A 26,778-nucleotide genomic window follows, 5' to 3' on the forward strand; every position below is an offset into this window, starting at 1 on the left:
CAGGAACCATACTGGAATACTACCCCACTTAAAAAGAATGAGGGTAGAACTCTTGAATATTGGGGATTTGAAGTCCTTGAAATACCTCATAACAAGGGTGTTACGGGGCCTTCTTCTGTTGTTGCTGCTTGAGCAGGCTGCGGAGAAATGACTGACACAGGGTTGATTCTGGGAGAACCTTCTTCTTATCTTCTCTTCACTATCTTCTTTTCACTGACCCTTTCTTTCTCTTTGCTCTTCCCACTTGAGGATTCTATCAAAGAGTATTACCATCATACAGAGGAGGAAACCAAAGACTATGAACCATGTACAACAGTCTTCAACCCAAGAATCACCAAGCATTGTGATCTTAGGGGCGAGGGAGTGGAAAAATGGAGTTGCTTGCGATTTGGTAGAGGGGATTTTATCAGGTGGGTGTGTGCTTTGCTTTGAGCGTGATGGGAGTTGAGGGAGCTAGTGGGGGGGTTTTATAGGCGAGTGGGGGTGCTCGGGTGAGGACTGGTGGTGATGGAGCAGGTGACACGCGGCAGCAGACACGACAAGGGGGAAGGGGGCATGTTGCCGGTGACGATGGCGGTAGTGGGTGCGCTGCAAAGGGGGTGGGCGTCGGTAGTGCGCTGCAAAGGGGGGCGTGGGGTGGTGGTAGTGCGCATGGAGGCGGGCACGCGTGCGAGGGCACGGGTGAGTGGTGGGGTCAATGACCCTGATGTTTATGGTCTCTGGTTCCAAGAATCTTTGCCTCTCTGTATGGTAATAACTCCTTTTATCCTCTTTTTTGTTTACTTTGACTCAGGGGCAGTGCTTTGATTCTCACGGTCGGTCCTTTTGACTGAGTGGCTGGACAGGTTTCTTCTGTGGCTTATTCCATGCTTCAAGGGTAAGCTTCCCGGTATCTTCTTGGGTAAGGTGCTTTTCTCTTAAGATGGGTTAAGATGAGAATGGAAGCATAAGGTGAGGATTAGCTCTAATTTGTGATCTATGTTTTTAGAGAAAACCTTTCTTAAAAAGAAAGAAAACACACAAGCTCAGCAATGATAAGCACAAACAAATCAAATGTTTTGAATAAGGGAAGAATAGAGTTTTCGAAAACACGGACTACTCAGATTCGGGGGCTAAGCATAACTACTATTGATTGGCTCCTGAATTGAGAACTATGCTGAATGCAACTTATGAGCACTACATTAAAGCATCACATATGCACTCAAAAGGGAAGAAAACATCAAGGGAAATTCATTTTGAAATGCCATAGGGGGCCACACAATTAGAGTTTTGCAAAACACGAGTCTACACGATTACCTCTCATACATGCAGGGCTCTGGCCAAAGTGAAGAAAAACTTCACTAGCCAATGCATGCAGAGGACTGGACATAACTAACTCGGATCTGGCAGCTTCTCTTCTAGCAAGGCTAGCGCACAACTTCAATCTAAGACATCTCCTGGATGGGTTAAGAGGGAGCTGATGTTGATGACTTCTTCTGGCGGCGACTGAGATGGCAAGACGGGGTCGAACTCTTCTTCAAGCGGGACTGGCTCTTGTCGCTCCTCAGAGGGCGGCGGTGCTGGTGGGGTGCTTGCAGCTTCTTCTTTGATCTCGCGAGACGGTGCTGGAATCTTCATGGTGAGGGGCTCAAACAACTCCGGCGGGGATCTTGGGAGGATTCAGGGTGCTCTTGCTTATCCATAGCCTGAGGGAAGACTGGAATTCCTTCCAAGACTGCTCTTGCTTATCCATAGCCTCAGGGTGCTCTTGCTTATCCGACGGGGGAATAGTAACGATGAATAGTAACGACGGTGAATAGTATCGATGATGAATAGTAACGATGAATAGTAACGACGGTGAATAGTATCACTGAATATTAACGACGAATAGTAATGGTGAATAGTCCGTATGAACGAACGATGAACGATGAATAGGATCTATGAACGAACGGACAAACGATCGAATGATCGGACGAACGAACGATCGGAATTTCGGCAGCATAACGGGAGGACAAAGATTATCTGGAAGAACGATGAATAGGGACTATGAACAAACGATGAATAGGAACTATGAACGAACGATGAACGATCGAATGATCGAACGAACGAACGATCGGAATTTCGACAGCATAACGACAGGACAAAGATTATCTGGAAGAACGATGAATAGGGACTATGAACGAAGAATAGGAACTATGAACGAACAGACGAACGATCGGAATTTCAGCAGCATAACGATAGGAAGAAGATTATTTGGACGAACGAACGATCAGACGAACGTACGAACGAACCATGAACGATCGAATGATCGGACGAACAAACTAAGAACAGGGGGACGAACGATCGAAGAACGACCGAACGATCCTTGTGCTAGTGTGTGCTTGTGTGGGAGGTGGAGTGGGCGTGTGGGGGGAGTGGAGAGAGTTGCCATGAAATAGCTTGGGGTGGGATGAGAGGAGGCCCTTGCCCCTCTATTTATAGCCATGGTGGGGGGATTAGGGGGAGGGATGAGAGGATTAGTGGGAGGATGAGAGGATTAGTGGGAGATTAGCATGTATTTGTCTTATATGAGTGTAATTAGCTTGTAGAGCTCAACGTATGACACCGGAGGCATACATATACGTGTGAGCATGAGGAAAGTTATGAAGAAAATATTTGTGGGGACTTGAAAAATGATTCTGAAGGTATTTCTCAAGAGGAAAATATGTGGAGATATATCGGTGGAATATTTGGGCAGTATTTCTAGAAACAATTTGAGGGGATCACTGGTGAAATATTTGTAGGATATTTTGAGGAGGATTTTGGAGAGAATATAGACCACTATATTTTATTTGCTGATATCAACTCGCAAACAAACATTTTGAAATGAAATTTGAAATTCATTTTGAATTTAGAGTGAGTTTGAGAAAATTTTAGGATTTCAATTTTTGGGATGCTACATTCATGTACCGTTGCAGACGACCGTTGGCGCTTGGAGTCGTTGCTCCACTTGGTGTACCGGACAGTCCGGTGAATTATAGCGGAGTGGCTCCCAGAATTCCCGAAGGTGGCAAGTTTGGAGTTGGGTTCCCTGGTGCACCGGACACTGTCCGATGGCACACCGGACAGTCCGGTGCGCCAGACCATGGCTGCCTTTGGGTTGTCTTTTGCTCTCTTTGTTTGAACCCTTTCTTGGTCTTTTTATTGGTTTGTTGTGAACATTTGGCACCTGTAAAACTTATAATCTAGAGCAAACTAGTTAGTCCAATTATTTGTGTTGGGCAATTCAACCACCAAAATCATTTAGGAAAAGGTGTAAGTCTATTTCCCTTTCAATCTCCCCCTTTTTGGTGATTGATGCCAACACAAACCAAAGCAAATATATAAGTGCAGAATTGAACTAGTTTGCATAATGTAAGTGCAAAGGTTGCTTGGAATGAAACCAATAAATATTTCTACTAGATATGCATGGATGGCTTTCTTCTTATTAAACATTTTGGACCACGCTTGCACCACATGTTTTGCTTTTGCAAACTCTTTTGGAAATTCTTTTTCAAAGTCTTTTCCAAATAGTCAAAGGTATATGAATAAGATTTTGAGAAGCATTTTCAAGATTTGAAATTCTCTCCCCCTGTTTCAAATGCTTTTCTTTTGACTAAACAAAACTCCCCCTTAATGAAATCCTCGTCTTAGTGTTCAAGAGGGTTTTAGATATTAATTTTGAAGAGGGTATACCAATTTTAAAAAAAATCTATCAACAATCAGATACCAATTTGAAAACACTACTTTAAATACAAATTGAAAGACTAAATTTTTGAAATTGGTGGTGGTGCGGTCCTTTTGCTTTGGGCTAATACTTTATCCTCCTTTGGCATGAATCGTCAAAAACGTATACTTGTGAGTGAAATATAAGACCTTCTCCACCTTTGGCAAATAATATATGAGTGAAGATTATACCAAATTGGAGAGCGGTGTGGAGCGGCGGCGAAGGATGAATAATTGAATGGAGTGGAGTGGAAGCCTTTTGTCTTAGCCGAGGACTCCATTTCCCTTTCAATCTATGACTTAGCATAATATTCACTTGAAAACACATTAGTCATAGCACATGAAAGAGATATGATCAAAGGTATATAAATGAGCTATGTGAGCAAAATATCAATCAAAATTCCTAGAATCAAGAATATTTAGCTCATGCCTAAGTTTGGTAAAGGTTTTCTCATCTAATGGCTTGGTAAAGATATCGGCCAATTGATCTTTGGTGTTAATATAAGCAATCTCGATACCCCCCGTTGTTGATGATCCCTCAAAAAGTGATACCGAATGGCTATGTGTTTAGTGCGGCTGTGCTCAACGGAATTATCCGCCATGCGGATTGCACTCTCATTATCACATAGAAGAGGAACTTTGGTCAATTTGTAACCATAGTCCCTAAGGGTTTGCCTCATCCAAAGCAATTGCGCACAACAATGGCCTGCAGCAATGTACTCGGCTTTTCGATGGTAGAAAGAGCTACAGAATTTTGTTTCTTAGAAGCCCAAGACACCAGAGATCTTCCGAAGAACTGGCAAGTCCCTGATGTGCTCTTTCTATCAATTTTACACCCTGCCCAATCAGCATCGGAATATCCAATTAAATCAAAAGTGGATTCCCTGGTGTACCAAAGGCCAAACTTAGGAGTATAAACTAAATATCTCAAGATTCGTTTTACGACCCTAAGGTGAACTTACTTAGGATCGGCTTGGAATCTTGCACACATGCATACCGAAAGCATTATATCCAGTCGTGAAGCACATAAATAGAGTAAAGAACCTATCATCGACCGGTATACCTTTTGATCTACGGATTTACCTCCCGTGTCGAGGTCGAGATGCCCATTGGTTCCCATGGGCGTCTTGATGAGCTTGGCATCCTTCATCCCAAACTTGGTAAGAATGTCTTGAATATACTTCGTTTGGCTAATGAAGGTGCCCTCTTGGAGTTGCTTGACTTGAAATCCTAAGAAATATTTCAACTCCCCCATCATAGACATCTCGAATTTTTGAATCATGATCCTACTAAACTCTTCACAAGTAGATTGGTTAGTAGACCCAAATATGATATCATCAACATAAATTTGGCATACAAACAAATCATTTGCAATAGTTTTAGTAAAGAGAGTAGGATCGACTTTTCCGACTTTGAAGCCATTAGCGATAAGAAAATCTCTTAGGCATTCATACCATGCTCTTGGGGCTTGCTTGTGCCCATAAAGCGCCTTAGAGAGTTTATAGACATGGTTAGGGTACTCACTATCTTCAATGACGGGAGGTTGCTCAACATAGACCTCCTCCTTGATTGGTCCATTGAGGAAGGCACTCTTCACGTCCATTTGATAAAGCTTGAAGCCATGGTAAGTACCATAGGCAAGTAAAATGCGAATTAACTCAAGCCTAGCTACGGGTGCATAGGTTTCACCGAAATCCAAACCTTCGACTTGTGAATATCCCTTGGCCACAAGTCGGGCTTTGTTCCTTGTCACCACACCATGCTCATCTTGTTTGTTGCGAAAGACCCACTTGGTTCCTATAACATTTTGGTTAAGACGTGGAACTAAATGTCATACCTCATTCCTCGTGAAGTTGTTGAGTTCCTCTTGCATTGCCAACACCCAATCCGAATCTCTTAATGCATCTTCCACCCTGTATGGCTCAATAGAAGACACAAAAGAGTAATGTTCACAAAAATGAGCGACACGAGATCGAGTTGTTACCCCCTTATGAATATCGCCGAGGATGGAGTTCACAGGGTGATCTCTTTGTATCGCTTGATGGACTCTTGGGTGTGGCGGTCTTGGACTCTCATCATCTTCCTTATTTTGATCATTGGCATCTCCCCCTTGATCAATGTTCTCCTCTTGAGGTGGCTCATCTTCTTGATCATCTCCTTCATCATCTTGAGCCTCATCCTCATCTTGAGTTGGTGGAGATGCTTGCATGGAGGAATATGGTTGATCTTGTGCTTGTGGAGACTCTTCGGATTCCTTAGGACACACATCCCCAATGGACATGTTCCTTAGCGCGACGCACGGAGCCTCTCCATTATCTAGCTCATCAAGATCAACTTGCTCTACTTGAGAGTCGTTAGTCTCATCAAACACAATGTCACAAGAAACTTCAACTAGTCTAGTGGACTTGTTAAAGACTCTATATGCCCTTGTGTTTGAATCATATCCTAGTAAAAAACCTTCTACAACCTTAGGAGCAAATTTAGATTTTCTACCTCTTTTAACAAGAATAAAGCAATTGCTACCAAAGACTCTAAAATATGAAACATTTAGCTTTTTACCGGTTAGGAGTTCATATGATGTCTTCTTGAGGATTCAGTGAAGATATAACCGGTTGATGGCGTAGCAAGCGGTGTTGACCGCCTCGGCCCAAAACCGATCCGAAGTCTTGTACTCATCAAGCATGGTTCTTGCCATGTCCAATAGAGTTATATTCTTCCTCTCCACTACACCATTTTGTTGTGGCCTGTAGGGAGAAGAGAACTCATGCTTGATGCCCTCTTCCTCAAGAAAGCCTTCAATTTGAGAGTTCTTGAACTTTGTCCCGTTGTCGCTTCTTATTTTCTTGATCCTCAAGCCAAACTCATTTTGAGCCCGTCTCAAGAATCCCTTTAAAGTCTCTTGGTTTGAGATTTTTCCTGTAAAAAGAACACCCAAGTGAAGCGAGAATAATCATCCACAATAACTAGACAGTACTTACTCCCGTCGATGCTTATGTAAGCTATCGGGCCGAATAGGTCCATTTGGAGTAGCTCAAGCGGCCTGTCAGTAGTCATGATGTTCTTGTGTGGATGATGAACACCAACTTGCTTTCCTACTTGACATGCGCTACAAATCCTGTCTTTCTCAAAATGAACATTGGTTAGTGCCAAAATGTGCTCTTCCTTTAGAAGCTTGTGAAGATTCTTCATTCCAACGTGGGCTAGTCGGCGATGCCAGAGCCAACCCATGTTAGTCTTAGCAATTAAGCAAGTGTCGAGTTCATCTCTATTGAAATCAACTAAGTATATCTGACCCTCTAACACTCCCTTAAAAGCTATTGAATCATCACTTCTTCTAAAGACAGTAACACCTACATCCGTAAAAAGGCAGTTGTAGCCCATTTTGCATAATTGAGAAATAGAAAGCAAATTGTAATCTAAAGAATCTACAAGAAAAACATTGGAAATAGAATGGTCAGGTGATATAACAATTTTACCCAATCCTTTGACCAAACCTTGATTTCCATCCCCGAATGTGATGGTTCGTTGGGGATCATGGTTTTTCTCATAGGAGGAGAACATCATTTTCTCCCCTGTCATGTGGTTTGTGCACCCGCTATCGATGATCCAACTTGAGCCCCCGGATGCATAAACCTACAAAACAAATTTAGGCCTTGTTCTTAGGTACCCAAATGGTCTTGGGTCCTTTGACATTAGAAACAAGCACCTTGGGTACCCAAACACAAGTCTTTGACCCCTTGTGTTTGCCCCCAACATATTTGGCAACTACTTTGCCTGATTTGTTAGTAAGCACATAGGATGCATCAAAAGTCTTAAATAAAATGTTATGTTCATTTGATGCAATAGGAGTTTTCTTCTTAGGCAATTTAGCACGGGTTGATTGCCTAGAACTAGATGCCTCACTCTTATAAATAAAAGCATGATGAGAGCCAGAGTGAGACTTCCTAGAATGAATTCTCCTAATTTTGTGCTCGGGATAACCGGCAGGGTATAAAATGTAACCCTCGTTATCCTGAGGCATGGGAGCTTTGCCCTTAACAAAGTTTGACAATCTTTTAGGAGGGGCATTAAGCTTGACATTGTTTCCCTGTTGAAATCCAATGCCATCCTTAATGCCAGGGCGTCTCCCACTATAGAGCATGCTTCTAGCAAATTTAAATTTTTCATTTTCTAAGTCATGCTCATTGATTTTAGTAGTTAATGTAGCTATATGATCATTTTGTTGTTTGATTAAAGCAAGATGATCATGAATAGCATCTACATTAACATCTCTACATCTAGTGCAAATAGAAACATGCTCAACGGTAGATGTAGAGGGTTTGCAATCTTTTAGTTCAACAATCTTAGCATGTAAAATGGCATTTTCATCTCTAAGATTGGAAATAACATCATTGCAAACATTTAAATCTTTAGCCTTAGCAATTAATTTTTCATTTTCAATCTTAAGGTTAGAAAGGGATACATTCAATTTGTCAATCTTAGCAATTAAACTAGCATTATCATTCCTAAGATTAACAATTGAATCATCACAACCATTTAATTTCTCAACCTTAGCAATTAATTTGGCATTTTCATTTCTAAGGCTAGAAATAGTGTCATGGCAAGTGCTTAGCTCACTAGTTAATGTTTCACATTTTTCTATCTCTAGAGCATAAGCATTTTAAACTTTAACATGCTTCTTATTTTCTTTAATAAGGAAGTCCTCTTGGCTATCCAAGAGATCATCCTTCTCATGAATGGCACTAATTAATTCATTTAATTTTTTCTTTTGTTGCATGTTTAAGTTGGCAAAAAGGGTGAGCAAGTTATCCTCATCATCACTAGAATTATCCTCATCACTAGAGGTTGCATACTTAGTGGAGGATCTTGATTTTACCTTCTTCTTCTTGTCGTCCTTTGCCATGAGACACTTATGGCCGACGTTGGGGAAGAGAAGACCCTTGGTGAAGGCAATGTTTGCGGCGTCCTCGTCGGAGGAGGAGTCGGTGGAGCTCTCGTCGGAGTCCCACTCCCCGCAAACATGGGCATCGCCGCCCTTCTTCTTGTAGTACCTCTTCTTTTCTCTTATCTTTCCCTTCTTGTCGTCGCCCCTGTCACTATCACTAGATAATGGACATTTAGCGATGAAATGACCGGGCTTACCACACTTGTAGCACACCTTTGAAACGGGGCTTGTTATCTCTCCCCTTCCTTTGCTTGAGTATTTGGCGAAAGCTTTTAATGATTAAAGCCATCTCCTCGTTATCGTGCTTGGAGGCATTGATGGGGAGCCTACTTGATGTAGACTCTTCTTTCTTCTCCTCCGTTGCTTTGAAGGCAACGGGTTGCACCTCGGGTGTGGAGGTGGCATCTCGCTCGATGATTTGTTTGGAGCCTTTGATCATTAGTTCAAAGCTCACAAACTTTCCTATCACTTCCTCGGGAGACATTAGTTTATATCTTGGATCACCATGAATTAATTGTACCTGAGTAGGGTTAAGAAAAACAAGTGATCTAAGAATAACCTTGACCATTTCATGGTCATCCCATTTGGTGCTCCCGAGGTTGCGCACTTGGTTCACCAAGGTTTTTAGCCGGTTGTACATGGCTTGCGGGTCTTCTCCTTGGTTGAGCATGAACCGACCGAGCTCCCCCACGATTGTTTCCATTTTGGTGATCTTGGTCACCTCGTCTCCTTCGTGCGCGGTCTTTAGTATGTCCCAAATCTCTTTTGCACTTTTCAACCCATGCACCTTATTATACTCCTCCGGACTTAGAGAGGTGAGGAGTATAGTAGCTGCTTGGGAATTAATGTGTTGGATTTGGACGACTTCATCCGCATCATAATCTTCATCTCCTATGGATGGTACATGTACTCCAAATTCAACAATGTCCCATATACTTGTGTGGAGTGAGGTTAGGTGAAACTTCATCATTTCACTCCACCTACTATAATCTTCACCGTTAAAAACCGGTGGTTTGCCTAATGGGACGAAAAGTAATGGAGTATGTTTTGGAATGCGAGGATAGCGTAGGGGGATCTTACTAAACTTCTTGCGCTCATGGCGCTTAGAAGTGACGGATGGCGTGTCGGAGCTGGAGGTGGATGGCGATGAAGAGTCGGTCTCGTAGTAGACCACTTTCTTCATCATCTTTTTCTTATCGCTGCTCTGACGCGACTTGTCGTGTGAAGGGGATCCCTTCACCTTGTTGCCGGACTCCCCGGATGGAGCCTTCCCATGGCTTGTGGCGGGCTTCTCGCCGGTCACCATCTCCTTCTTGGCGTGATCTCCCGACATCACTTCGAGCGGTTAGGCTCTAAAGAAGTATCAGGCTCCGATACCAATTGAAAGTCGCCTAGAGGGGGGTGAATAGGCAAAACTGAAATTTACAAACTTAAGCACACACTACAAGTCGAGGTTAGCGTTAGAAATAGAAATGAGTCCGAAAGAGAGGGCGAAAACAAATCACAAGCGAATAAGAGCGGATGACACGGTGATTTGTTTTACCGAGGTTCGGTTCTTGCAAACCTACTCCCCGTTGAGGTGGTCACAAAGACCGGGTCTATTTCAACCCTTTCCCTCTCTCAAACGATCACCTAGACCGAGTGAGCCTTTCTCTTCAATCAAATGGGACACTAAGTCCACTACAAGGACCACCACAACTTGGTGTCTCTTGTTTTGATTACAAGTGAGTTGAACACAAGAATAGAGGAAGAAGAAAAGCAATCCAAGCGCAAGAGCTCAAATGAACACGAATGTCTCTCTCTCTAGTCACTAATTTGGTTGGAGTGATTCCGGACTTGGGAGAGGATTTGATCTCTTTGTTTGTGTCTTGTATTGAATGCTATAGCTCTTGTATGGGGTTTGAAGGCTGAAAACTTGGATACCATGAATGGTGGGTGGTTGGGGGTATTTATAGCCCCAACCACCAAAGGTGTCGTTGGTGGAGGCTGCTGTCGCATGGCGCACCGGACAGTCTGGTGCGCCAGCCACGTCACCCGGCCATTGGGTTCTAACCGTTGGAGCTTCTGACAGCTGGTCCACCGGATAGTCCGGTGGTGCACCGGACAGTCACTGTTCACTGTCCGGTGCGCCTTCTGACGCCTGCTCTGACTTCTGTATGCGCAGTGAACACTGTTCACTGTTCCTGTACCGTTGCAGACGACCGTTGGCGCTTGGAGCCGTTGCTCCGCTTGGTGCACTGGACAGTCTGGTGCTACACCGGACAGTCCGGTGAATTATAGCGGAGTGGCTCCCAGAATTCCCGAAGGTGGCAAGTTTGGAGTTGGGTTCCCTGGTGCACCGGACACTGTCCGGTGGTGCACCGGACAGTCTGGTGCGCCAGACCAAGGCTGCCTTTGGGTTGTCTTTTGCTCTCTTTGTTTGAACCCTTTCTTGGTCTTTTTATTGGTTTGTTGTGAACCTTTGGCACCTGTAAAACTTATAATCTAGAGCAAACTAGTTAGTCCAATTATTTGTGTTGTGCAATTCAACCACCAAAATCATTTAGGAAAAGGTGTAAGTCTATTTCCCTTTCACTTCCTCTTTATCCTTTTCTTTATGTGCTCCCCCTTGATTCATGCCTATATCTTGAGGTACATGTTTATCATCTTGAGTTGGGGGAAACACCAGTGTTGAGGAAGATGGTTGACCTTGATTTTGTTGTTTCTGCGGTCGCACATCACCTATTGCCATAGTTCACATTGCAGCCGTTGGAACTTCATCCTCATCTACATCATCAAGATCAACTTGCTCTCTTGGAGAGCCATTAGTTTCATCAAATACAACGTCACTGGAGACTTCAACCAAACCCGATGATTTGTTGAAGACCCTATATGCCTTTGTATTTAACTCATAACCTAGTAAAACCCTTCTACAGCTTTGGGAGCAAATTTTGAATATCTACCTTTCTTCACCAAGATGTAACATTTGCTATTAAATACACGAAAGTACAAAACATTGGGTTTGTTACCGGTTAGAAGCTCATAAGACGTTTTCTTGAGGAGGCGATGAAGATGGAGCTAGTTTATGGCACGACAAGCTGTATTTACAGCTTTCGACCAAAATCGCTCTGGTATCTTGTATTCCCCAAGCATTGTCCTTGCCATGTCAATGAGCGTCATGTTCTTCCTCTCTACCACACCATTTTGTTGTGGCGTGTAGGGAGTGGAGAACTCATGCTTGATGCCTTCTTCCTCAGAAACTCTTCTACTTCAAGGGATTGCTCTTTCCAAGTCCCTTCAAGGGAAATGCTTGATGGCCTGGTTGAAAAATAATATATCTTTGAAGCCTAGAAATATATATATGGCTGGAACCTTCTCGATGAGCCCTTTCCAAATCTCAAAACCATTTCCCCACATTCGATCCACAATTCCCACAATTGCTCGCCGAAGTTGGGGGCGGTTCCAACTCCGACGAGCAATTACTTTCAATATGTGTGTCGTTGGCGAAATCCGAGAGTACCTACGTTCGTCTCTTCAAGGGATTTGTCTTGTGCTTTCAATTCGTCGATCCGACCTCCGATTCACCGTCAATCGATGATTTTCTTCTCGGCTCCGATGAACTTCATCCCCTCCAGTGAGCAAACTCCATTGTTTCTCCTCCCCGTTCGTCGTTTTCTCCACCGCAAGGTCACAACCCTCTCTCTCCCCCTCCTCTCTCCCTCCCCTGCACGCCCCTCTCCCTCTGTCCCCGCGCCCCTCTGAAAGGGAAATGTGCCCTTGGGCCATTTCTAAGTATTTTGGTGATTGAGTGCCAACACAAGTGCTTAAATGTGAATCTATACCCATGGATGGACAAAGTGCAAATCAAGAGTAAAGGTATGTTTCTAAGCCTTAGTACATTGTTTTGAAGACTAATGTATTGTGTCTAAGTGCTTGAAACAGGAGAAATCGAGTCAGAGAAAAGTTGGCTGTGTACAGCCAAAAGGCTGTTCGGTCTAGAGCACCAGACTGTCCGGTGGTGCACTGGACAGTGTCCGGTGCGCCAGACTGACTCGGGCGAACTGGCCGCTCTCGGGAATTTACCGGCGACGTACGGCTATAATTCACCGGACTGTCCGGTGTGCACCGGACTGTCCGGTGAGCCAACGGTCGGTCGGGCCAACGGTCGGCCGCGCGATCTGCGCGGGACACGTGGCCGAGCCAACGGCTAGAAGGGGGCACCGGACTGTCCGGTGTGCACCGGACATATACTTTCCTAGGAACATTAACAACATTTCTCCTAGGAACATTTCTATCATGCACATAAGAAGAACTAGAAGCAAACATGTCATGAGAATCAAGCTGGATTATCGACAGCGGATGCACAAACCATATGACGGGGGAGAAGAAGATGTTCACCTCCTACGTCAAGAATAAGGATTCCCAAGATTCAATTATATTCAGTGATGGGAATCAAGGCAAGGTAAAAGGATTAGGTAAAATTGCAATTTCTAATGAGCACTCTATCTCCAATGTGTTTTTAGTTGAGTCTCTTGGTTACAATTTGCTATCTGTTAGCCAACTATGCAATATGGGATATAATTGTATTTTTACAAATGTAGATGTGTCTGTCTTTAGAAGAAGTGATGGTTCACTAGCCTTTAAGGGTGTATTAGACGGCATGCTTTACTTAGTTGATTTTGCAAAAGAAGAGGTCGGTCTAGATGCATACTTAATTGCTAAGACTAGCATGGGCTGGTTGTGGCATCGCCGCTTAGCACATGTGGGGATGAAGAACCTTCACAAGCTTCTAAAGGGAGAACACGTGATAGGTTTGACTAACGTACAATTCGAAAAAGATAGACCTTGTGCAGCTTGTCAGACAGGTAAACAGGTGGGAGGAGCGCATCACAGCAAGAATGTGATGACCACATCAAGACCCCTCGAGCTGCTACATATGGACCTCTTCGGACCCGTCGCCTATCTAAGCATAGGAGGAAGTAAGTATGGTTTAGTTATTGTTGATGACTTTTCCCGCTTCACTTGGGTGTTCTTTTTGCAGGATAAGTCTGAAACCCAAGGGACCCTCAAGCGCTTCCTCAGGAGAGCTCAAAATGAGTTTGAGCTCAAGGTGAAGAAGATAAGGAGCGACAACGGGTCCGAGTTCAAGAACCTTCAAGTGGAGGAGTTCCTTGAGGAGGAAGGGATCAAGCACGAGTTCTCCGCTCCCTACACACCACAGCAAAATGGTGTGGTAGAGAGGAAGAACAGGACGCTAATCGATATGGCGAGGACGATGCTTGGAGAATTCAAGACCCCCGAGCGTTTTTGGTCGGAAACCGTGAACACGGCTTGCCACGCCATCAACAGGGTCTACCTTCATCGCCTCCTCAAGAAGACTTCGTATGAGCTACTAACAGGTAACAAACCCAATGTATCTTACTTTCGTGTATTTGGGAGCAGGTGCTACATTCTAGTGAAGAAGGGTAGAAATTCTAAATTTGCTCCCAAAGCTGTAGAAGGGTTTTTGTTAGGTTATGACTCAAATACAAAGGCGTATAGAGTCTTCAACAAATCATCGGGTTTGGTTGAAGTCTCTAGCGACGTTGTATTTGATGAGACTAATGGCTCTCCAAGAGAGCAAGTTGTTGATTGTGATGATGTAGATGAAGAAGATGTTCCGACGGCCGCTATACGAACCATGGCGATTGGAGAAGTGCGGCCACAGGAACAAGATGAACGAGATCAACCTTCTTCCTCAACAACGGTGCATCCCCCAACTCAAGACGATGAACAGGTTCATCAAAAGGAGGCGTGTGATCAAGGGGGAGCACAAGATGATCACGTGATGGAGGAAGAAGCGCAACCGGCACCTCCAACCCAAGTTCGAGCGGTGATTCAAAGGGATCATCCCGTCGACCAAATTTTGGGTGACATTAGCAAGGGAGTAACTACTCGATCTCGATTAGTTAATTTTTGTGAGCATTACTCCTTTGTATCTTCTATTGAGCCTTTCAGGGTAGAGGAGGCCTTGCTAGATCCGGATTGGGTATTGGCCATGCAGGAGGAACTCAACAACTTCAAGCGCAATGAAGTTTGGACACTGGTGCCTCGTCCCAAGCAAAATGTTGTGGGAACCAAGTGGGTGTTCCGCAACAAACAGGACGAGCACGGGGTGGTGACGAGGAACAAGGCTCGACTTGTGGCAAAAGGTTATGCCCAAGTCGCAGGTTTGGACTTTGAGGAGACGTTTGCTCCTGTGGCTAGGCTAGAATCAATTCGTATCTTGCTAGCATATGCCGCTCACCATTCTTTCAGGTTGTACCAAATGGATGTGAAGAACGCTTTCCTCAATGGGCCAATCAAGGAGGAGGTGTACGTAGAGCAACCCCCTGGCTTCGAGGATGAACGGTACCCCGACCACGTGTGTAAGCTCTCTAAGGCGCTCTATGGACTTAAGCAAGCCCCAAGAGCATGGTATGAATGCCTTAGAGACTTCTTAATTGCTAATGCTTTCAAGGTTGGGAAAGCCGATCCAACTCTTTTTACTAAGACTTGCGACGGTGATCTTTTTGTGTGCCAAATTTATGTCGATGACATAATATTTGGTTCTACTAACCAAAAGTCTTGTGAAGAGTTTAGCAGGGTTATGATGCAGAAATTCGAGATGTCGATGATGGGCGAGTTGAACTACTTCCTTGGGTTTCAAGTGAAGCAACTCAAGGACGGCACCTTCATCTCTCAAACAAAGTACACGCAAGACTTGCTGAAGCGGTTTGGGATGAAGGACGCCAAGCCCGCAAAGACTCCGATGGGGACCGACGGACACACCGACCTCAACAAAGGAGGTAAGTCCGTTGATCAAAAAGCATACCGGTCAATGATAGGATCTTTACTTTATTTATGTGCTAGTAGACCGGATATTATGCTTAGCGTATGCATGTGTGCTAGATTTCAATCCGATCCTAAGGAGTGTCACTTAGTGGCGGTGAAGCGAATTCTTAGATATTTGGTTCCTACGCCTTGCTTCGGGCTCTGGTATCCAAAGGGGTCTACCTTTGACTTGGTTGGATACTCAGATTCCGACTATGCTGGATGTAAGGTCGATAGGAAGAGTACATCAGGGACGTGCCAATTCTTAGGAAGGTCCCTGGTGTCGTGGAACTCTAAGAAACAAACCTCCGTTGCCCTATCCACCGCTGAGGCCGAGTATGTTGCCGCAGGGCAGTGTTGCGCGCAACTACTTTGGATGAGGCAAACCCTTCGGGACTTTAGCTACAATCTGAGCAAAATCCCACTCCTATGTGACAATGAGAGTGCTATCCGCATGGCGGAAAATCCTGTTGAACACAGCCGCACAAAGCACATTGACATCCGGCATCACTTTTTGAGAGACCACCAGCAAAAGGGAGATATCGAAGTGTTTCATGTTAGCACCGAGAACCAGCTAGCCGATATCTTTACCAAGCCTCTAGATGAGAAGACCTTTTGCAGGCTGCGTAGTGAGCTAAATGTCTTAGATTCGCGGAACTTGGATTGAATTGTAGCATACATGTATTTATGCTTTTGATCATGTTCCTTTTTGCATTTTGCTGTTTAGTATGGTGCTCAAGTTGTACAAACACTCCCTGGATCTCACAAGTCCGTTGCAAAGTGATGCACAGTTTTAGGGGGAGATGTGTTACAACTTGACCCTTTGAGACTAACCATATGCTTGAGTTTGCTTGTTTTAGTCTCGAAGGAGAATTAAAAGGGAAAAGGTGGACTTGGACCATGCAAGACTTCCACTGCACTCCGATGAAAAGAGTAACTTTTCCAAGTTCATCTTTTAACTCTTATTGCCTATTTTGCTCTTAATTGAAGATTTTGGTGAGGCAATGGGGTTAAAGGGCCAAGATTGATCCCGTTTTGGTGCTTGATGCCAAAGGGGGAGAAAATAAAGGCCAAAGTGATAAATGGATCAGCTACCACTTGAGAGATTTTGAAAATAGTAGAATAGAGTTTTTTTGTCAAAACTCTTTTATTGTCTCTCTTGTCAAAAGTTGGCTTCTTGTGGGGAGAAATGTTGATTATGGGGAAAAGGGGGTATGGGAAAAAGGGGGAGTTTTTTGGAATCCTAAATCAAATACTCCTGAAATGACTCTCTTTATGACTTAACATGTGGATTTGACTTTGAGATAGGAATTTGAGTTTGATTTGCAAAAACAAACCAAGTGGTGGCAAAGAGTGATCCATATATGTCAAATTTGAATCAAAATAAATTTGAGTTTTATTTGAAGTGATATTGCACTTGTTCTAGTTGATTTATGTTGTGTTGGCATAAATCACCAAAAAGGGGGAGATTGAAAGGGAAATGTGCCCTTGGGCCATTTCTAAGTATTTTGGTGATTGAGTGCCAACACAAGTGCTTAAATGTGAATCTATACCCATGGATGGACAAAGTGCAAATCAAGAGTAAAGGTATGTTTCTAAGCCTTAGTACATTGTTTTGAAGACTAATGTATTGTGTCTAAGTGCTTGAAACAGGAGAAATCGAGTCAGAGAAAAGTTGGCTGTGTACAGCCAAAAGGCTGTTCGGTCTGGAGCACCGGCAGTGTCCGGTGCGCCAGACTGACTCGGGCGAACTGGCCGCTCTCGGGAATTTACCGGCGACGTACGGCTATAATTCACCGGACTGTCCGGTGTGCACCGGACTGTCCGGTGTGCACCGGACTGTCCGGTGAGCCAACGGTCGGCCTGGCCAACGGTCGGCCGCGCGATCTGCACGGGACACGTGGCCGAGCCAGCGGCTAGAAGGGGGCACCGGACTGTCCGGTGTGCACCGGACATATCCGGTGCGCCAACGGCTCTCTGGCGGCCAACGGTCGGCTGTGTCGTTTAAGGAAAGAAATCGGGCACCAGACAGTGTCCGGTGTGCACCGGACTTTCTGGTGCACCAGTCGACAGAAGGCAAGATCAGCCTTCCAGATTTGCTCTCAATGGCTCCTAGCTGCCTTGGGGCTATAAAAGGGACCCCTAGGCGCATGGAGGAGAATACCAAGCATTCCTACAACATTCTTAAGCACCAAGACATCGATTTCGCGCATTTGGTTCATTGTGATAGCATCTAGAGCTCTTGTTGAGTTGTGAACTCATTAAGTGGTGTTGCGAGCTCTTGTTGCGACTTGTGTGTGTGTTGTTGCTCTGATTTTGAGTCTTGTGTGCGTTGCTAGTTCCTCCCTTACTCCGTATTTCTTTGTGAATCTCAAGTGTAAGGGCGAGAGGCTCCAAGTTGTGGAGATTCCTCGCAAACGGAATATTGAAAGGCAAAGCAAAACACCGTGGTATTCAAGTTGGTCTTTGGACCGCATGAGCGGGGTTGATTGCAACCCTCGTCCGTTGGGACGCCACAACGTGGAGTAGGCAAGCGTTGTTCTTGGCCGAACCACGGGATAAACCACTGTGTCATCTCTGTGTTTGATCTCTTGTGGTATTGTGTTTTGTTGAGACTCCTCTCTAGCCACTTGGCGATTATTGTGCTAACACTTAACAAGTTTTTGTGGTTATAAGTTTAAGTTTCACAGGATCACCTATTCACCCCCCCCCTCTAGGTGCTCTCACCCTCCCTGCGCAGCGGCGGCGGCGGCGGCCAGCCATGGCGCAGCTCAGCCGCGGCCCCGCCCCGCCCCCTTCCTCGCCCTGTCCGCAATCGACTTTCCCGCAAACTATGAGTAACCTAAAGATTGACTAGCTTTCTATTTATCCTGTCATTGATTACCTTTTTGGGTTGGGCTATTATGATCAACTACATGCTAGTGCTTTACCCTAATCAATGAGTGAAAGTCGCCTAGATGGGGGGTGAATAGGGCGAAAATGAAATTTACAAATATAAACACAACTACGAGACGGGTTAGCGTTAGAAATAATAATGAGTCCGAGAGAGAGGGCGCAAAACAAATCACAAGCGAATGAAGAGTGTGACACGCGGATTTGTTTTACCGAGGTTCGGTTCTCGCAAACCTACTCCCCGTTGAGGAGGCCACAAAGGCCGGGTCTCTTTCAACCCTTACCCTCTCTCAAACGGTCCCTCGGACCGAGTGAGCTTCTCTTCTCAAATCAACCCGGGAACAAAACTTCCCCGCAAGGACCACCACATAATTGGTGTCTCTTGCCTCGGTTACAAATGAGTTTTGATCACAAGAATAATTGAGAAAGAAAGAAGCAATCCAAGCGCAAGAGCTCAAAAGAACACGGCAAATCTCTCTCGCTAATCACTAAAGCCTTGTGTGGAATTGGAGAGGATTTGATCACTTGAGTGTGTCTAGAATTGAATGCCTAGCTCTTGTAAGTGGTTGAGAAGTGGAAAACTTGGATGCCTTGAATGTGGGGTGGTTGGGGGTATTTTAGCCCCAACCACCAAACTAGTCGTTTGGTGGAGGCTGTCTGTCGTATGGTGCACCGGACAGTCCGGTGCACACCGGACAGTCCGGTGCGCCAGCCACGTCACCAAAGCCGTTGGGTTCCGACCGTTGGAGCTCTGTCTTCTGGGCCCGCCTGGATGTCCGGTGGCGCACCAGACATGTACTGTAGAGTGTCCGGTGCGCCAGCATGGGCGTGCCTGACCTCTGCGCGCGCAGACGCGCATTAAATGCGCCGCAGGTAGCCGTTGGCGCCAGAAGTAGCCGTTCCCCCGTAGTTACACCGGACAGTCCGGCGTACACCGGACAGTCCGGTGAATTATAGCGGAGCAGTCGAAGCTAATTCCCGAGGCTGGCGAGTTCCTGAGGCCGCTCTTCCTTGGAGCACCGGACACTGTCCGGTGTACACCGGACAGTCCGGTGAATTATAGCGGAGACGCCTCTGGAATTTCCCGAAGGTGACGAGTTTGAGTTGGAGTCCTCTGGTGCACCGGACATGTCCGGTGCGCCAGACCAGAGGTGCCTTCGGTTGTCCCTTCGCTCTTTTGTTGAACCCAATACTTGGTATTTTTATTGGCTAAGTGTGAACCTTTGGCACCTGTATAACTTGTACACTAGAGCAAACTAGTTAGTCCAATTATTTGTGTTGGGTAATTCAACCACCAAAATTATTTAGGAACTAGGTGTAAGCCTAATTCCCTTTCAATCTCCCCCTTTTTGGTGATTGATGCCAACACAAACCAAAGCAAATACAAAAGTGCATAATTGAACTAGTTTGCATAATGTAAGTGCAAAGGTTGCTTGGAATTGAGCCAATAAAAGTTACTTACTAGATATGCATGGATTGTTTCTTTATTTTTAACATTTTGGACCACGCTTGCACCACAAGTTTTGTTTTTGCAAATTCTTTTTGTAAATCCTTTTCAAAGTCCTTTTGCAAAATAGTTAAAGGTAGATGAATAAGATTTTGCTAAGCATTTTCAAGTTTTGAAATTTTCTCCCCTTTTTCAAATGCTTTTCCTTTGACTAAACAAAACTCCCCCTCAATAAATTCTCCTCTTAGTGTTCAAGAGGGTTTTAAGATATCAAGTTTTGAAAATACTACTTGCTCCCCCTTTAGAACACAAAGAGATACCAATATGAAATTTAACAATTGAAAATCATTAATTTTAAAATTAGGGTGGTGATGCGGTCCTTTTGCTTTGGGCCAATACTTTCTCCCCCTTTGGCATGAATCGCCAAAAACGGATACTTGGAATGAAATATAGGCCCTTTCTAGCTACTTTCTCCCCGTTTGGCAAATAAAACATATAAGTGAAGATTATACCAAAGATGGAGAGTGATGTGGAGCGACGACGAAGGATGAGTAGTAGAGTGGAGTGGAAGCCTTTGTCTTTGCCGAATACTCCAATTCCCTTTCATTATACCTATGACTTGGTTTGAAATATACTTGAAAACACATTAGTCATAGCATATATAAAAAGACATGATCAAAGGTATACTTATGAGCTATGTGCAAATTAGCAAAAGAAGTTCCTAGAATCAAGAATATTGAGCTCATGCCTAAGTTTGGTAAAAGTTTGTTCAACAAGTGGCTTGGTGAAGATATCGGCTAATTGATCTTTGGTATTAATGTATGCAATCTCGATATCCCCCTTTTGTTGGTGATCCCTAAGAAAGTGATACCGAATGGCTATGTGTTTAGTGCGGCTATGCTCAACGGGATTATCCGCCATGCGAATGGCACTCTCATTATCACATAGAAGAGGAACTTTGGTTAATGTGTAACCATAGTCCCGCAGGGTTTGCCTCATCCAAAGCAATTGCGCGCAACAATGGCCTGCGGCAATATACTCGGCTTCGGCGGTAGAAAGAGCGACCGAATTTTGCTTCTTTGAAGCCCAAGACACCAAGGATCTTCCCAAGAACTGGCAAGTCCCCGATGTGCTCTTCCTATTAATCTTACACCCCGCCCAATCGACATCCGAATAACCAATCAAATCAAATGTGGATCCCCGAGGGTACCAAAGCCCAAACTTAGGAGTATAATCCAAATATCTCAAGATTCGTTTTACGACCGTAAGGTGGGATTCCTTAGGGTTGGATTGGAATCTTGCACACATGCAAACGGAGAGCATAATGTCTGGTCGAGATGCACATAAATAAAGCAATGAACCAATCATCGATCGGTATACCTTTTGATCCACGGACTTACCTCCCGTGTCGAGGTCGAGATGCCCATTGGTTCCCATGGGTGTCTTGATGGGCTTGGCATCCTTCATTCCAAACTTGGTTAGAATGTCTTGAGTGTATTTCGTTTGGCTAATGAAGGTGCCCTCCTGGAGTTGCTTGACTTGGAATCCTAGAAAATACTTTAACTCTCCCATCATCGACATCTCGAATTTTTGTGTCATGATCCTACTAAATTCTTCACATGTAGATTCGTTAGTAGACCCAAATATAATATCATCAACATAAATTTGGCATACAAACAAATCATTGTCAAGAGTTTTAGTGAATAAAGTAGGATCAGCTTTGCCGACTTTGAAGCCATTTGCAATAAGGAAATCTCTAAGGCATTCATACCATGCTCTTGGGGCTTGCTTGAGCCCATAAAGCGCCTTAGAGAGCTTATAAACATGGTTAGGATACTCACTGTCTTCAAAGCCGGGAGGTTGCTCAACGTAGACCTCCTCCTTGATTGGTCCGTTGAGAAAGGCACTCTTCACGTCCATTTGGTAAAGCTTGAAGCCATGGTAAGTAGCATAGGCTAATAATATGCAAATTGACTCAAGCCTAGCTACCGGTGCATAGGTTTCACCAAAATCCAAACCTTCGACTTGTGAGTACCCCTTGGCCACGAGTCGAGCTTTGTTCCTTGTCACCACACCATGCTCGTCTTGCTTGTTGCGGAAGACCCACTTGGTTCCTACAACATTTTGGTTAGGACGTGGAACTAAATGCCATACCTCGTTCCTCGTGAAGTTGTTGAGCTCCTCTTGCATCGCCATCACCCAATCCGAATCTTGTAGTGCTTCCTCTATCCTGTGTGGCTCAATAGAGGAAACAAAAGAGTAATGTTCACAAAAATGTGCAACACGAGATCTAGTGGTTACCCCCTTATGAATGTCGCCGAGGATTGTGTCGACGGGGTGATCTCGTTGTATTGCTTGGTGGACTCTTGGGTGTGGCGGCCTTGGTTCTTCATCCTCCTTGTCTTGATCATTTGCATCTCCCCCTCGATCATTGTCGTCATCTTGAGGTGGCTCATTTCTTTGATCTTCTCCTTCATCATTTTGAGCCTCGTCCTCATTTTGGGTTGGTGGAGATGCTTGCGTGGAGGAGGATGGTTGATCTTGTGCATGTGGAGGCTCTTCGGATTCCTTTGGACACACATCCCCAATGGACATGTTCCTTAGCGCGATGCACAGAGCCTGTTCTTCACCTATCTCATCAAGATCAACTTGCTCTACTTGAGAGCCATTAGTCTCATCAAACACAACGTCACAAGAAACTTCAACTAGTCCTGAGGACTTGTTAAAGACTCTATATGCCCTTGTGTTTGAGTCATATCCTAGTAAAAAGCCTTCTACAGTTTTAGGAGCAAATTTAGATTTTCTACATCTTTTAACAAGGATAAAGCATTTGCTACCAAAAACTCTAAAATATGAAATATTGGGCTTTTTACCAGTTAGGAGTTCATAGGATGTCTTCTTGAGGATTCGGTGTAGATATAACCGGTTGATGGTGTAGCAAGCGGTGTTGACCGCCTCGGCCCAAAACCGATTCGGTGTCTTGTACTCATCAAGCATGGTTCTCGCCATGTCCAATAGAGTTCGATTCTTCCTCTCCACTACACCATTTTGTTGTGGGGTGTAGGGAGAAGAGAACTCATGCTTGATGCCCTCTTCCTCAAGGAAGCTTTCAATTTGAGAGTTCTTGAACTCAGTCCCATTGTCGCTTCTAATTTTCTTGATCCTTAAGCCGGACTCATTTTGAGCCCGTCTTAAGAATCCCTTTAAGGTCTCTTGGGTATGGGATTTTTCCTGCAAAAAGAACACCCAAGTGAAGCGAGAATAATCATCCACTATTACAAGACAATACTTACTCCCGCCGATGCTTATGTAAGCAATCGGGCCGAATAGATCCATGTGGAGTAGCTCAAGTGGCCTATCGGTCGTCATGATGTTCTTGTGTGGATGATGGGACCCAACTTGCTTTCCTGCTTGGCATGCGCTACAAATCCTGTCTCTCTCAAAATGAACATTGGTTAATCCTAGAATGTGCTCTCCCTTTAGAAGCTTATGAAGATTCTTCATCCCAACGTGGGCTCGTCGGCGATGCCAGAGCCAACCCAAGTTAGTTTTAGCAATTAAGCATGTGTCGAGTTCATCTCTATCAAAATCTACCAAGTATAGCTGACCCTCTAACACACCCTTAAATGCTATTGAATCATCACTTCTTCTAAAGACAGTGACACCTACATCAGTAAAGAGACAGTTGTAGCCCATTTGACACAATTGAGATACAGAAAGCAAATTGTAATCTAAGGAATCTACAAGAAAAACATTAGAAATAGTATGATCAGGTGATATAGCAATTTTACCCAATCCTTTGACCAAACCTTGATTTCCATCCCCGAATGTGATAGCTCGTTGGGGATCTTGGTTTTTCTCATATGAGGAGAACATCTTCTTCTCCCCTGTCATGTGGTTTGTGCACCCGCTGTCGAGTATCCAACTTGAGCCCCCGGATGCATAAACCTACAAAACAATTTTAGTTCTTGACTTTAGGTACCCAAACGGTTTTGGGTCCTTTGGCATTAGAAACAAGAACTTTGGGTACCCAAACACAAGTTTTTGACCCCTTGTGTTTGCCCCCAACAAACTTGGCAACTACCTTGCCGGATTTGTTAGCAAGCACATATGATGCATCAAAAGTTTTGAATGAAATGTCATGATCATTTGATGCATTAGGAGTTTTCTTTTTAGGCAACTTAGCACGGGTTGGTTGCCTAGAACTAGATGTCTCACCCTTATACATAAAAGCATGGTTAGGGCCAGAGTGAGACTTCCTAGAATGAATTCTCCTAATTTTGCTCTCGGGATAACCGGCAGGGTACAAAATGTAACCCTCGTTATCCTGAGGCATGGGAGCCTTGCCCTTAACAAAGTTAGACAAATTTCTAGGAGGGGCGTTAAGTTTGACATTGTCTCCCCTTTGGAAGCCAATGCCATCCTTGATGCCAGGGCGTCTCCCATTATAGAGCATACTTCTAGCAAATTTAAACTTTTCATTTTCTAAGTTATGCTCGGCAATTTTAGCATCTAATATTGCTATATGATCATTTTGTTGTTTAATTAAGTCCATGTGATCATGAATAGCATTGATATCAACATCTCTACATCTAGTACAAATAAAAGTGTGCTCAACGGTAGATGTAGATGGTTTGCAAGAATTAAGTTCAACAATCTTAGCACGCAAAATATCATTGTTATCTCTAAGATTGGAAATTGTAACATTGCAATCATCAAAATCTTTAGCCTTAGCAATCAAATTTTCATTTTCTACTCTAAGGCTAGCAAGAGATACGTTCAATTCCTCAATCTTAGCAAGCAAATCATCATTATCATTTCTAAGATTTGGAATTGAAACATTACAAACATTTGAATCAACCTTAGCAATTAATTTAGCATTTTCATTTCTAAGGTTGGCAATAGTGTCATGGCAAGTGCTTAGCTCACTAGATAGTTTTTGACATTTTTCTATTTCTAGAGCATAAGCATTTTTAACCTTAACATGTTTCTTGTTTTCTTTAATTAGAAAATCCTCTTGGGAATCCAAAAGGTCATCCTTTTCATGAATAGCACTAATCAATTCATTTAATTTTTCCTTTTGTTCCATGTTAAGGTTGGCAAAAAGGGTACGTAAGTTATCCTCCTCATCACTAGCATTTTCATCACTAGAAGACTCATATCTAGTGGAGGATTTAGATTTAACCTTCTTCTTTTTGCCGTCCTTTGCCATGAGGCACTTGTGGCCGACGTTGGGGAAGAGGAGTCCCTTGGTGACGACGATGTTGGCGGCGTCCTCGTCGGAGGAGGACTCGGTGGAGCTCTCGTCGGAGTCCCACTCGCGGCACACGTGGGCATCGCCTCCCCTCTTCTTGTGGTACCTCTTCTTTTCTCTCCTCTTGCCCTTCTTGTCGTTATTGAGAGCACCTAGAGGGGGGGTGAATAGGTGATCCTGTGAAACTTGAAAACTTAAGCCACAAAACTTGGTTAATCGTTAGCACAATAATTGCCAAGTGGCTAGATAGGAATCCTCAACAAAATACAATAACCAACAAAGATCAATCACAGAGATGACACGGTGGTTATCCCGTGGTTCGGCCAAGACCAACGCTTGCCTACTCCACGTTGTGGCGTCCCAACGGACGAGGGTTGCAATCAACCCCTCTCAAGCGGTCCAAAGACCCACTTGAATACCACGGTGTTTTGCTTTGCTTATCTTTATCCCACTTGCGAGGAATCTCCACAAATTGGAGTCTCTCGCCCTTACACTTAAAGTTCACAAAGAAGCATGGAGTAAGGGAGAGAAGCAACACACACAAATCCACAGCAAAATGCGCACACACACGGCCAAGAATCGAGCTCAAAAGACTATCTCAAAGTTCTCACTAGAACGGAGCTCGAATCACTGAGAATGACAAACGAATGCGCAAAGACTGAGTGTGGATGATCAAGAATGCTCTAAGGTTGCTTGTTGTTCTCCTCCATGCGCCTAGGGGTCCCTTTTATAGCCCCAAGGCAGCTAGGAGCCGTTGAGAGAAAATCTGGAAAGCCATTCTTGCCTTCTGTCATCAGGGGCACCGGACAGTCCGATGCACACCGGACACTGTCCGGTGCCCGATTTCCTTCCTTAAATAGCGAAGCCGACCGTTGGCAGACTTGGAGCCGTTGGCGCACCGGACATGTCCGGTGCACACCGGACAGTCCGGTGCCATCTTCTAGCCGTTGGCTCGGCCACGTGTCCCACGCAGATTGCGTGGCCGACCGTTGGCCCGGCCGACCGTTGGCTCACCGGACAGTCCGGTGCACACCGGACAGTCCGGTGAATTTTAGCCGTACGTCGCCGGTGAATTCCCGAGAGCGGCCACTTTGCCCGAGCCAGCCTGGCGCACCGGACACTGTCCGGTGCACCACCAGACAGTCCGGTGTGCCAGACAGAGCTGAGTCTTGGTTGTACACAGCCAAGCCTTTTTCACCTCTTTTCTTTTCTTCTTCTTTCTATTTCTAACACTTAGACAAGTATATTAGTACACAAAACCAATGTACTAAGGCTTAGAAACATACCTTTACTCTTGATTTGCACTTTGTCCATCCATGGGCATAGATTCACATTTAAGCACTTGTGTTGGCACTCAATCACCAAAATACTTAGAAATGGCCCAAGGGCACATTTCCCTTTCAATCTCCCCCTTTTTGGTGATTTATGCCAACACAACATAAAGCAACTAGAACAAGTGCAATATCACTTCAAATAAAAACTCAAATTTATTTTGATTCAATTTGGCATATATGGATCATCCTTTGCCACCGCTTGGTTTGTTTTTGCAAATCAAACTCAAAATCCTATCTCTAAGTCAAATCCACTTGTAGAGACATAAAGAGAGGTTTTCCAAAGAAAATTGATTCAAGATTCCAAAAACTCCCCCTTTTTCCCATAATCAACACTTCTCCCCACAAGAGGCCA

Source organism: Zea mays, chromosome 2 (genome assembly GCF_902167145.1).
Source record: "Zea mays cultivar B73 chromosome 2, Zm-B73-REFERENCE-NAM-5.0, whole genome shotgun sequence".
In the NCBI taxonomy this organism is placed as follows: Eukaryota; Viridiplantae; Streptophyta; class Magnoliopsida; order Poales; family Poaceae; genus Zea; species Zea mays.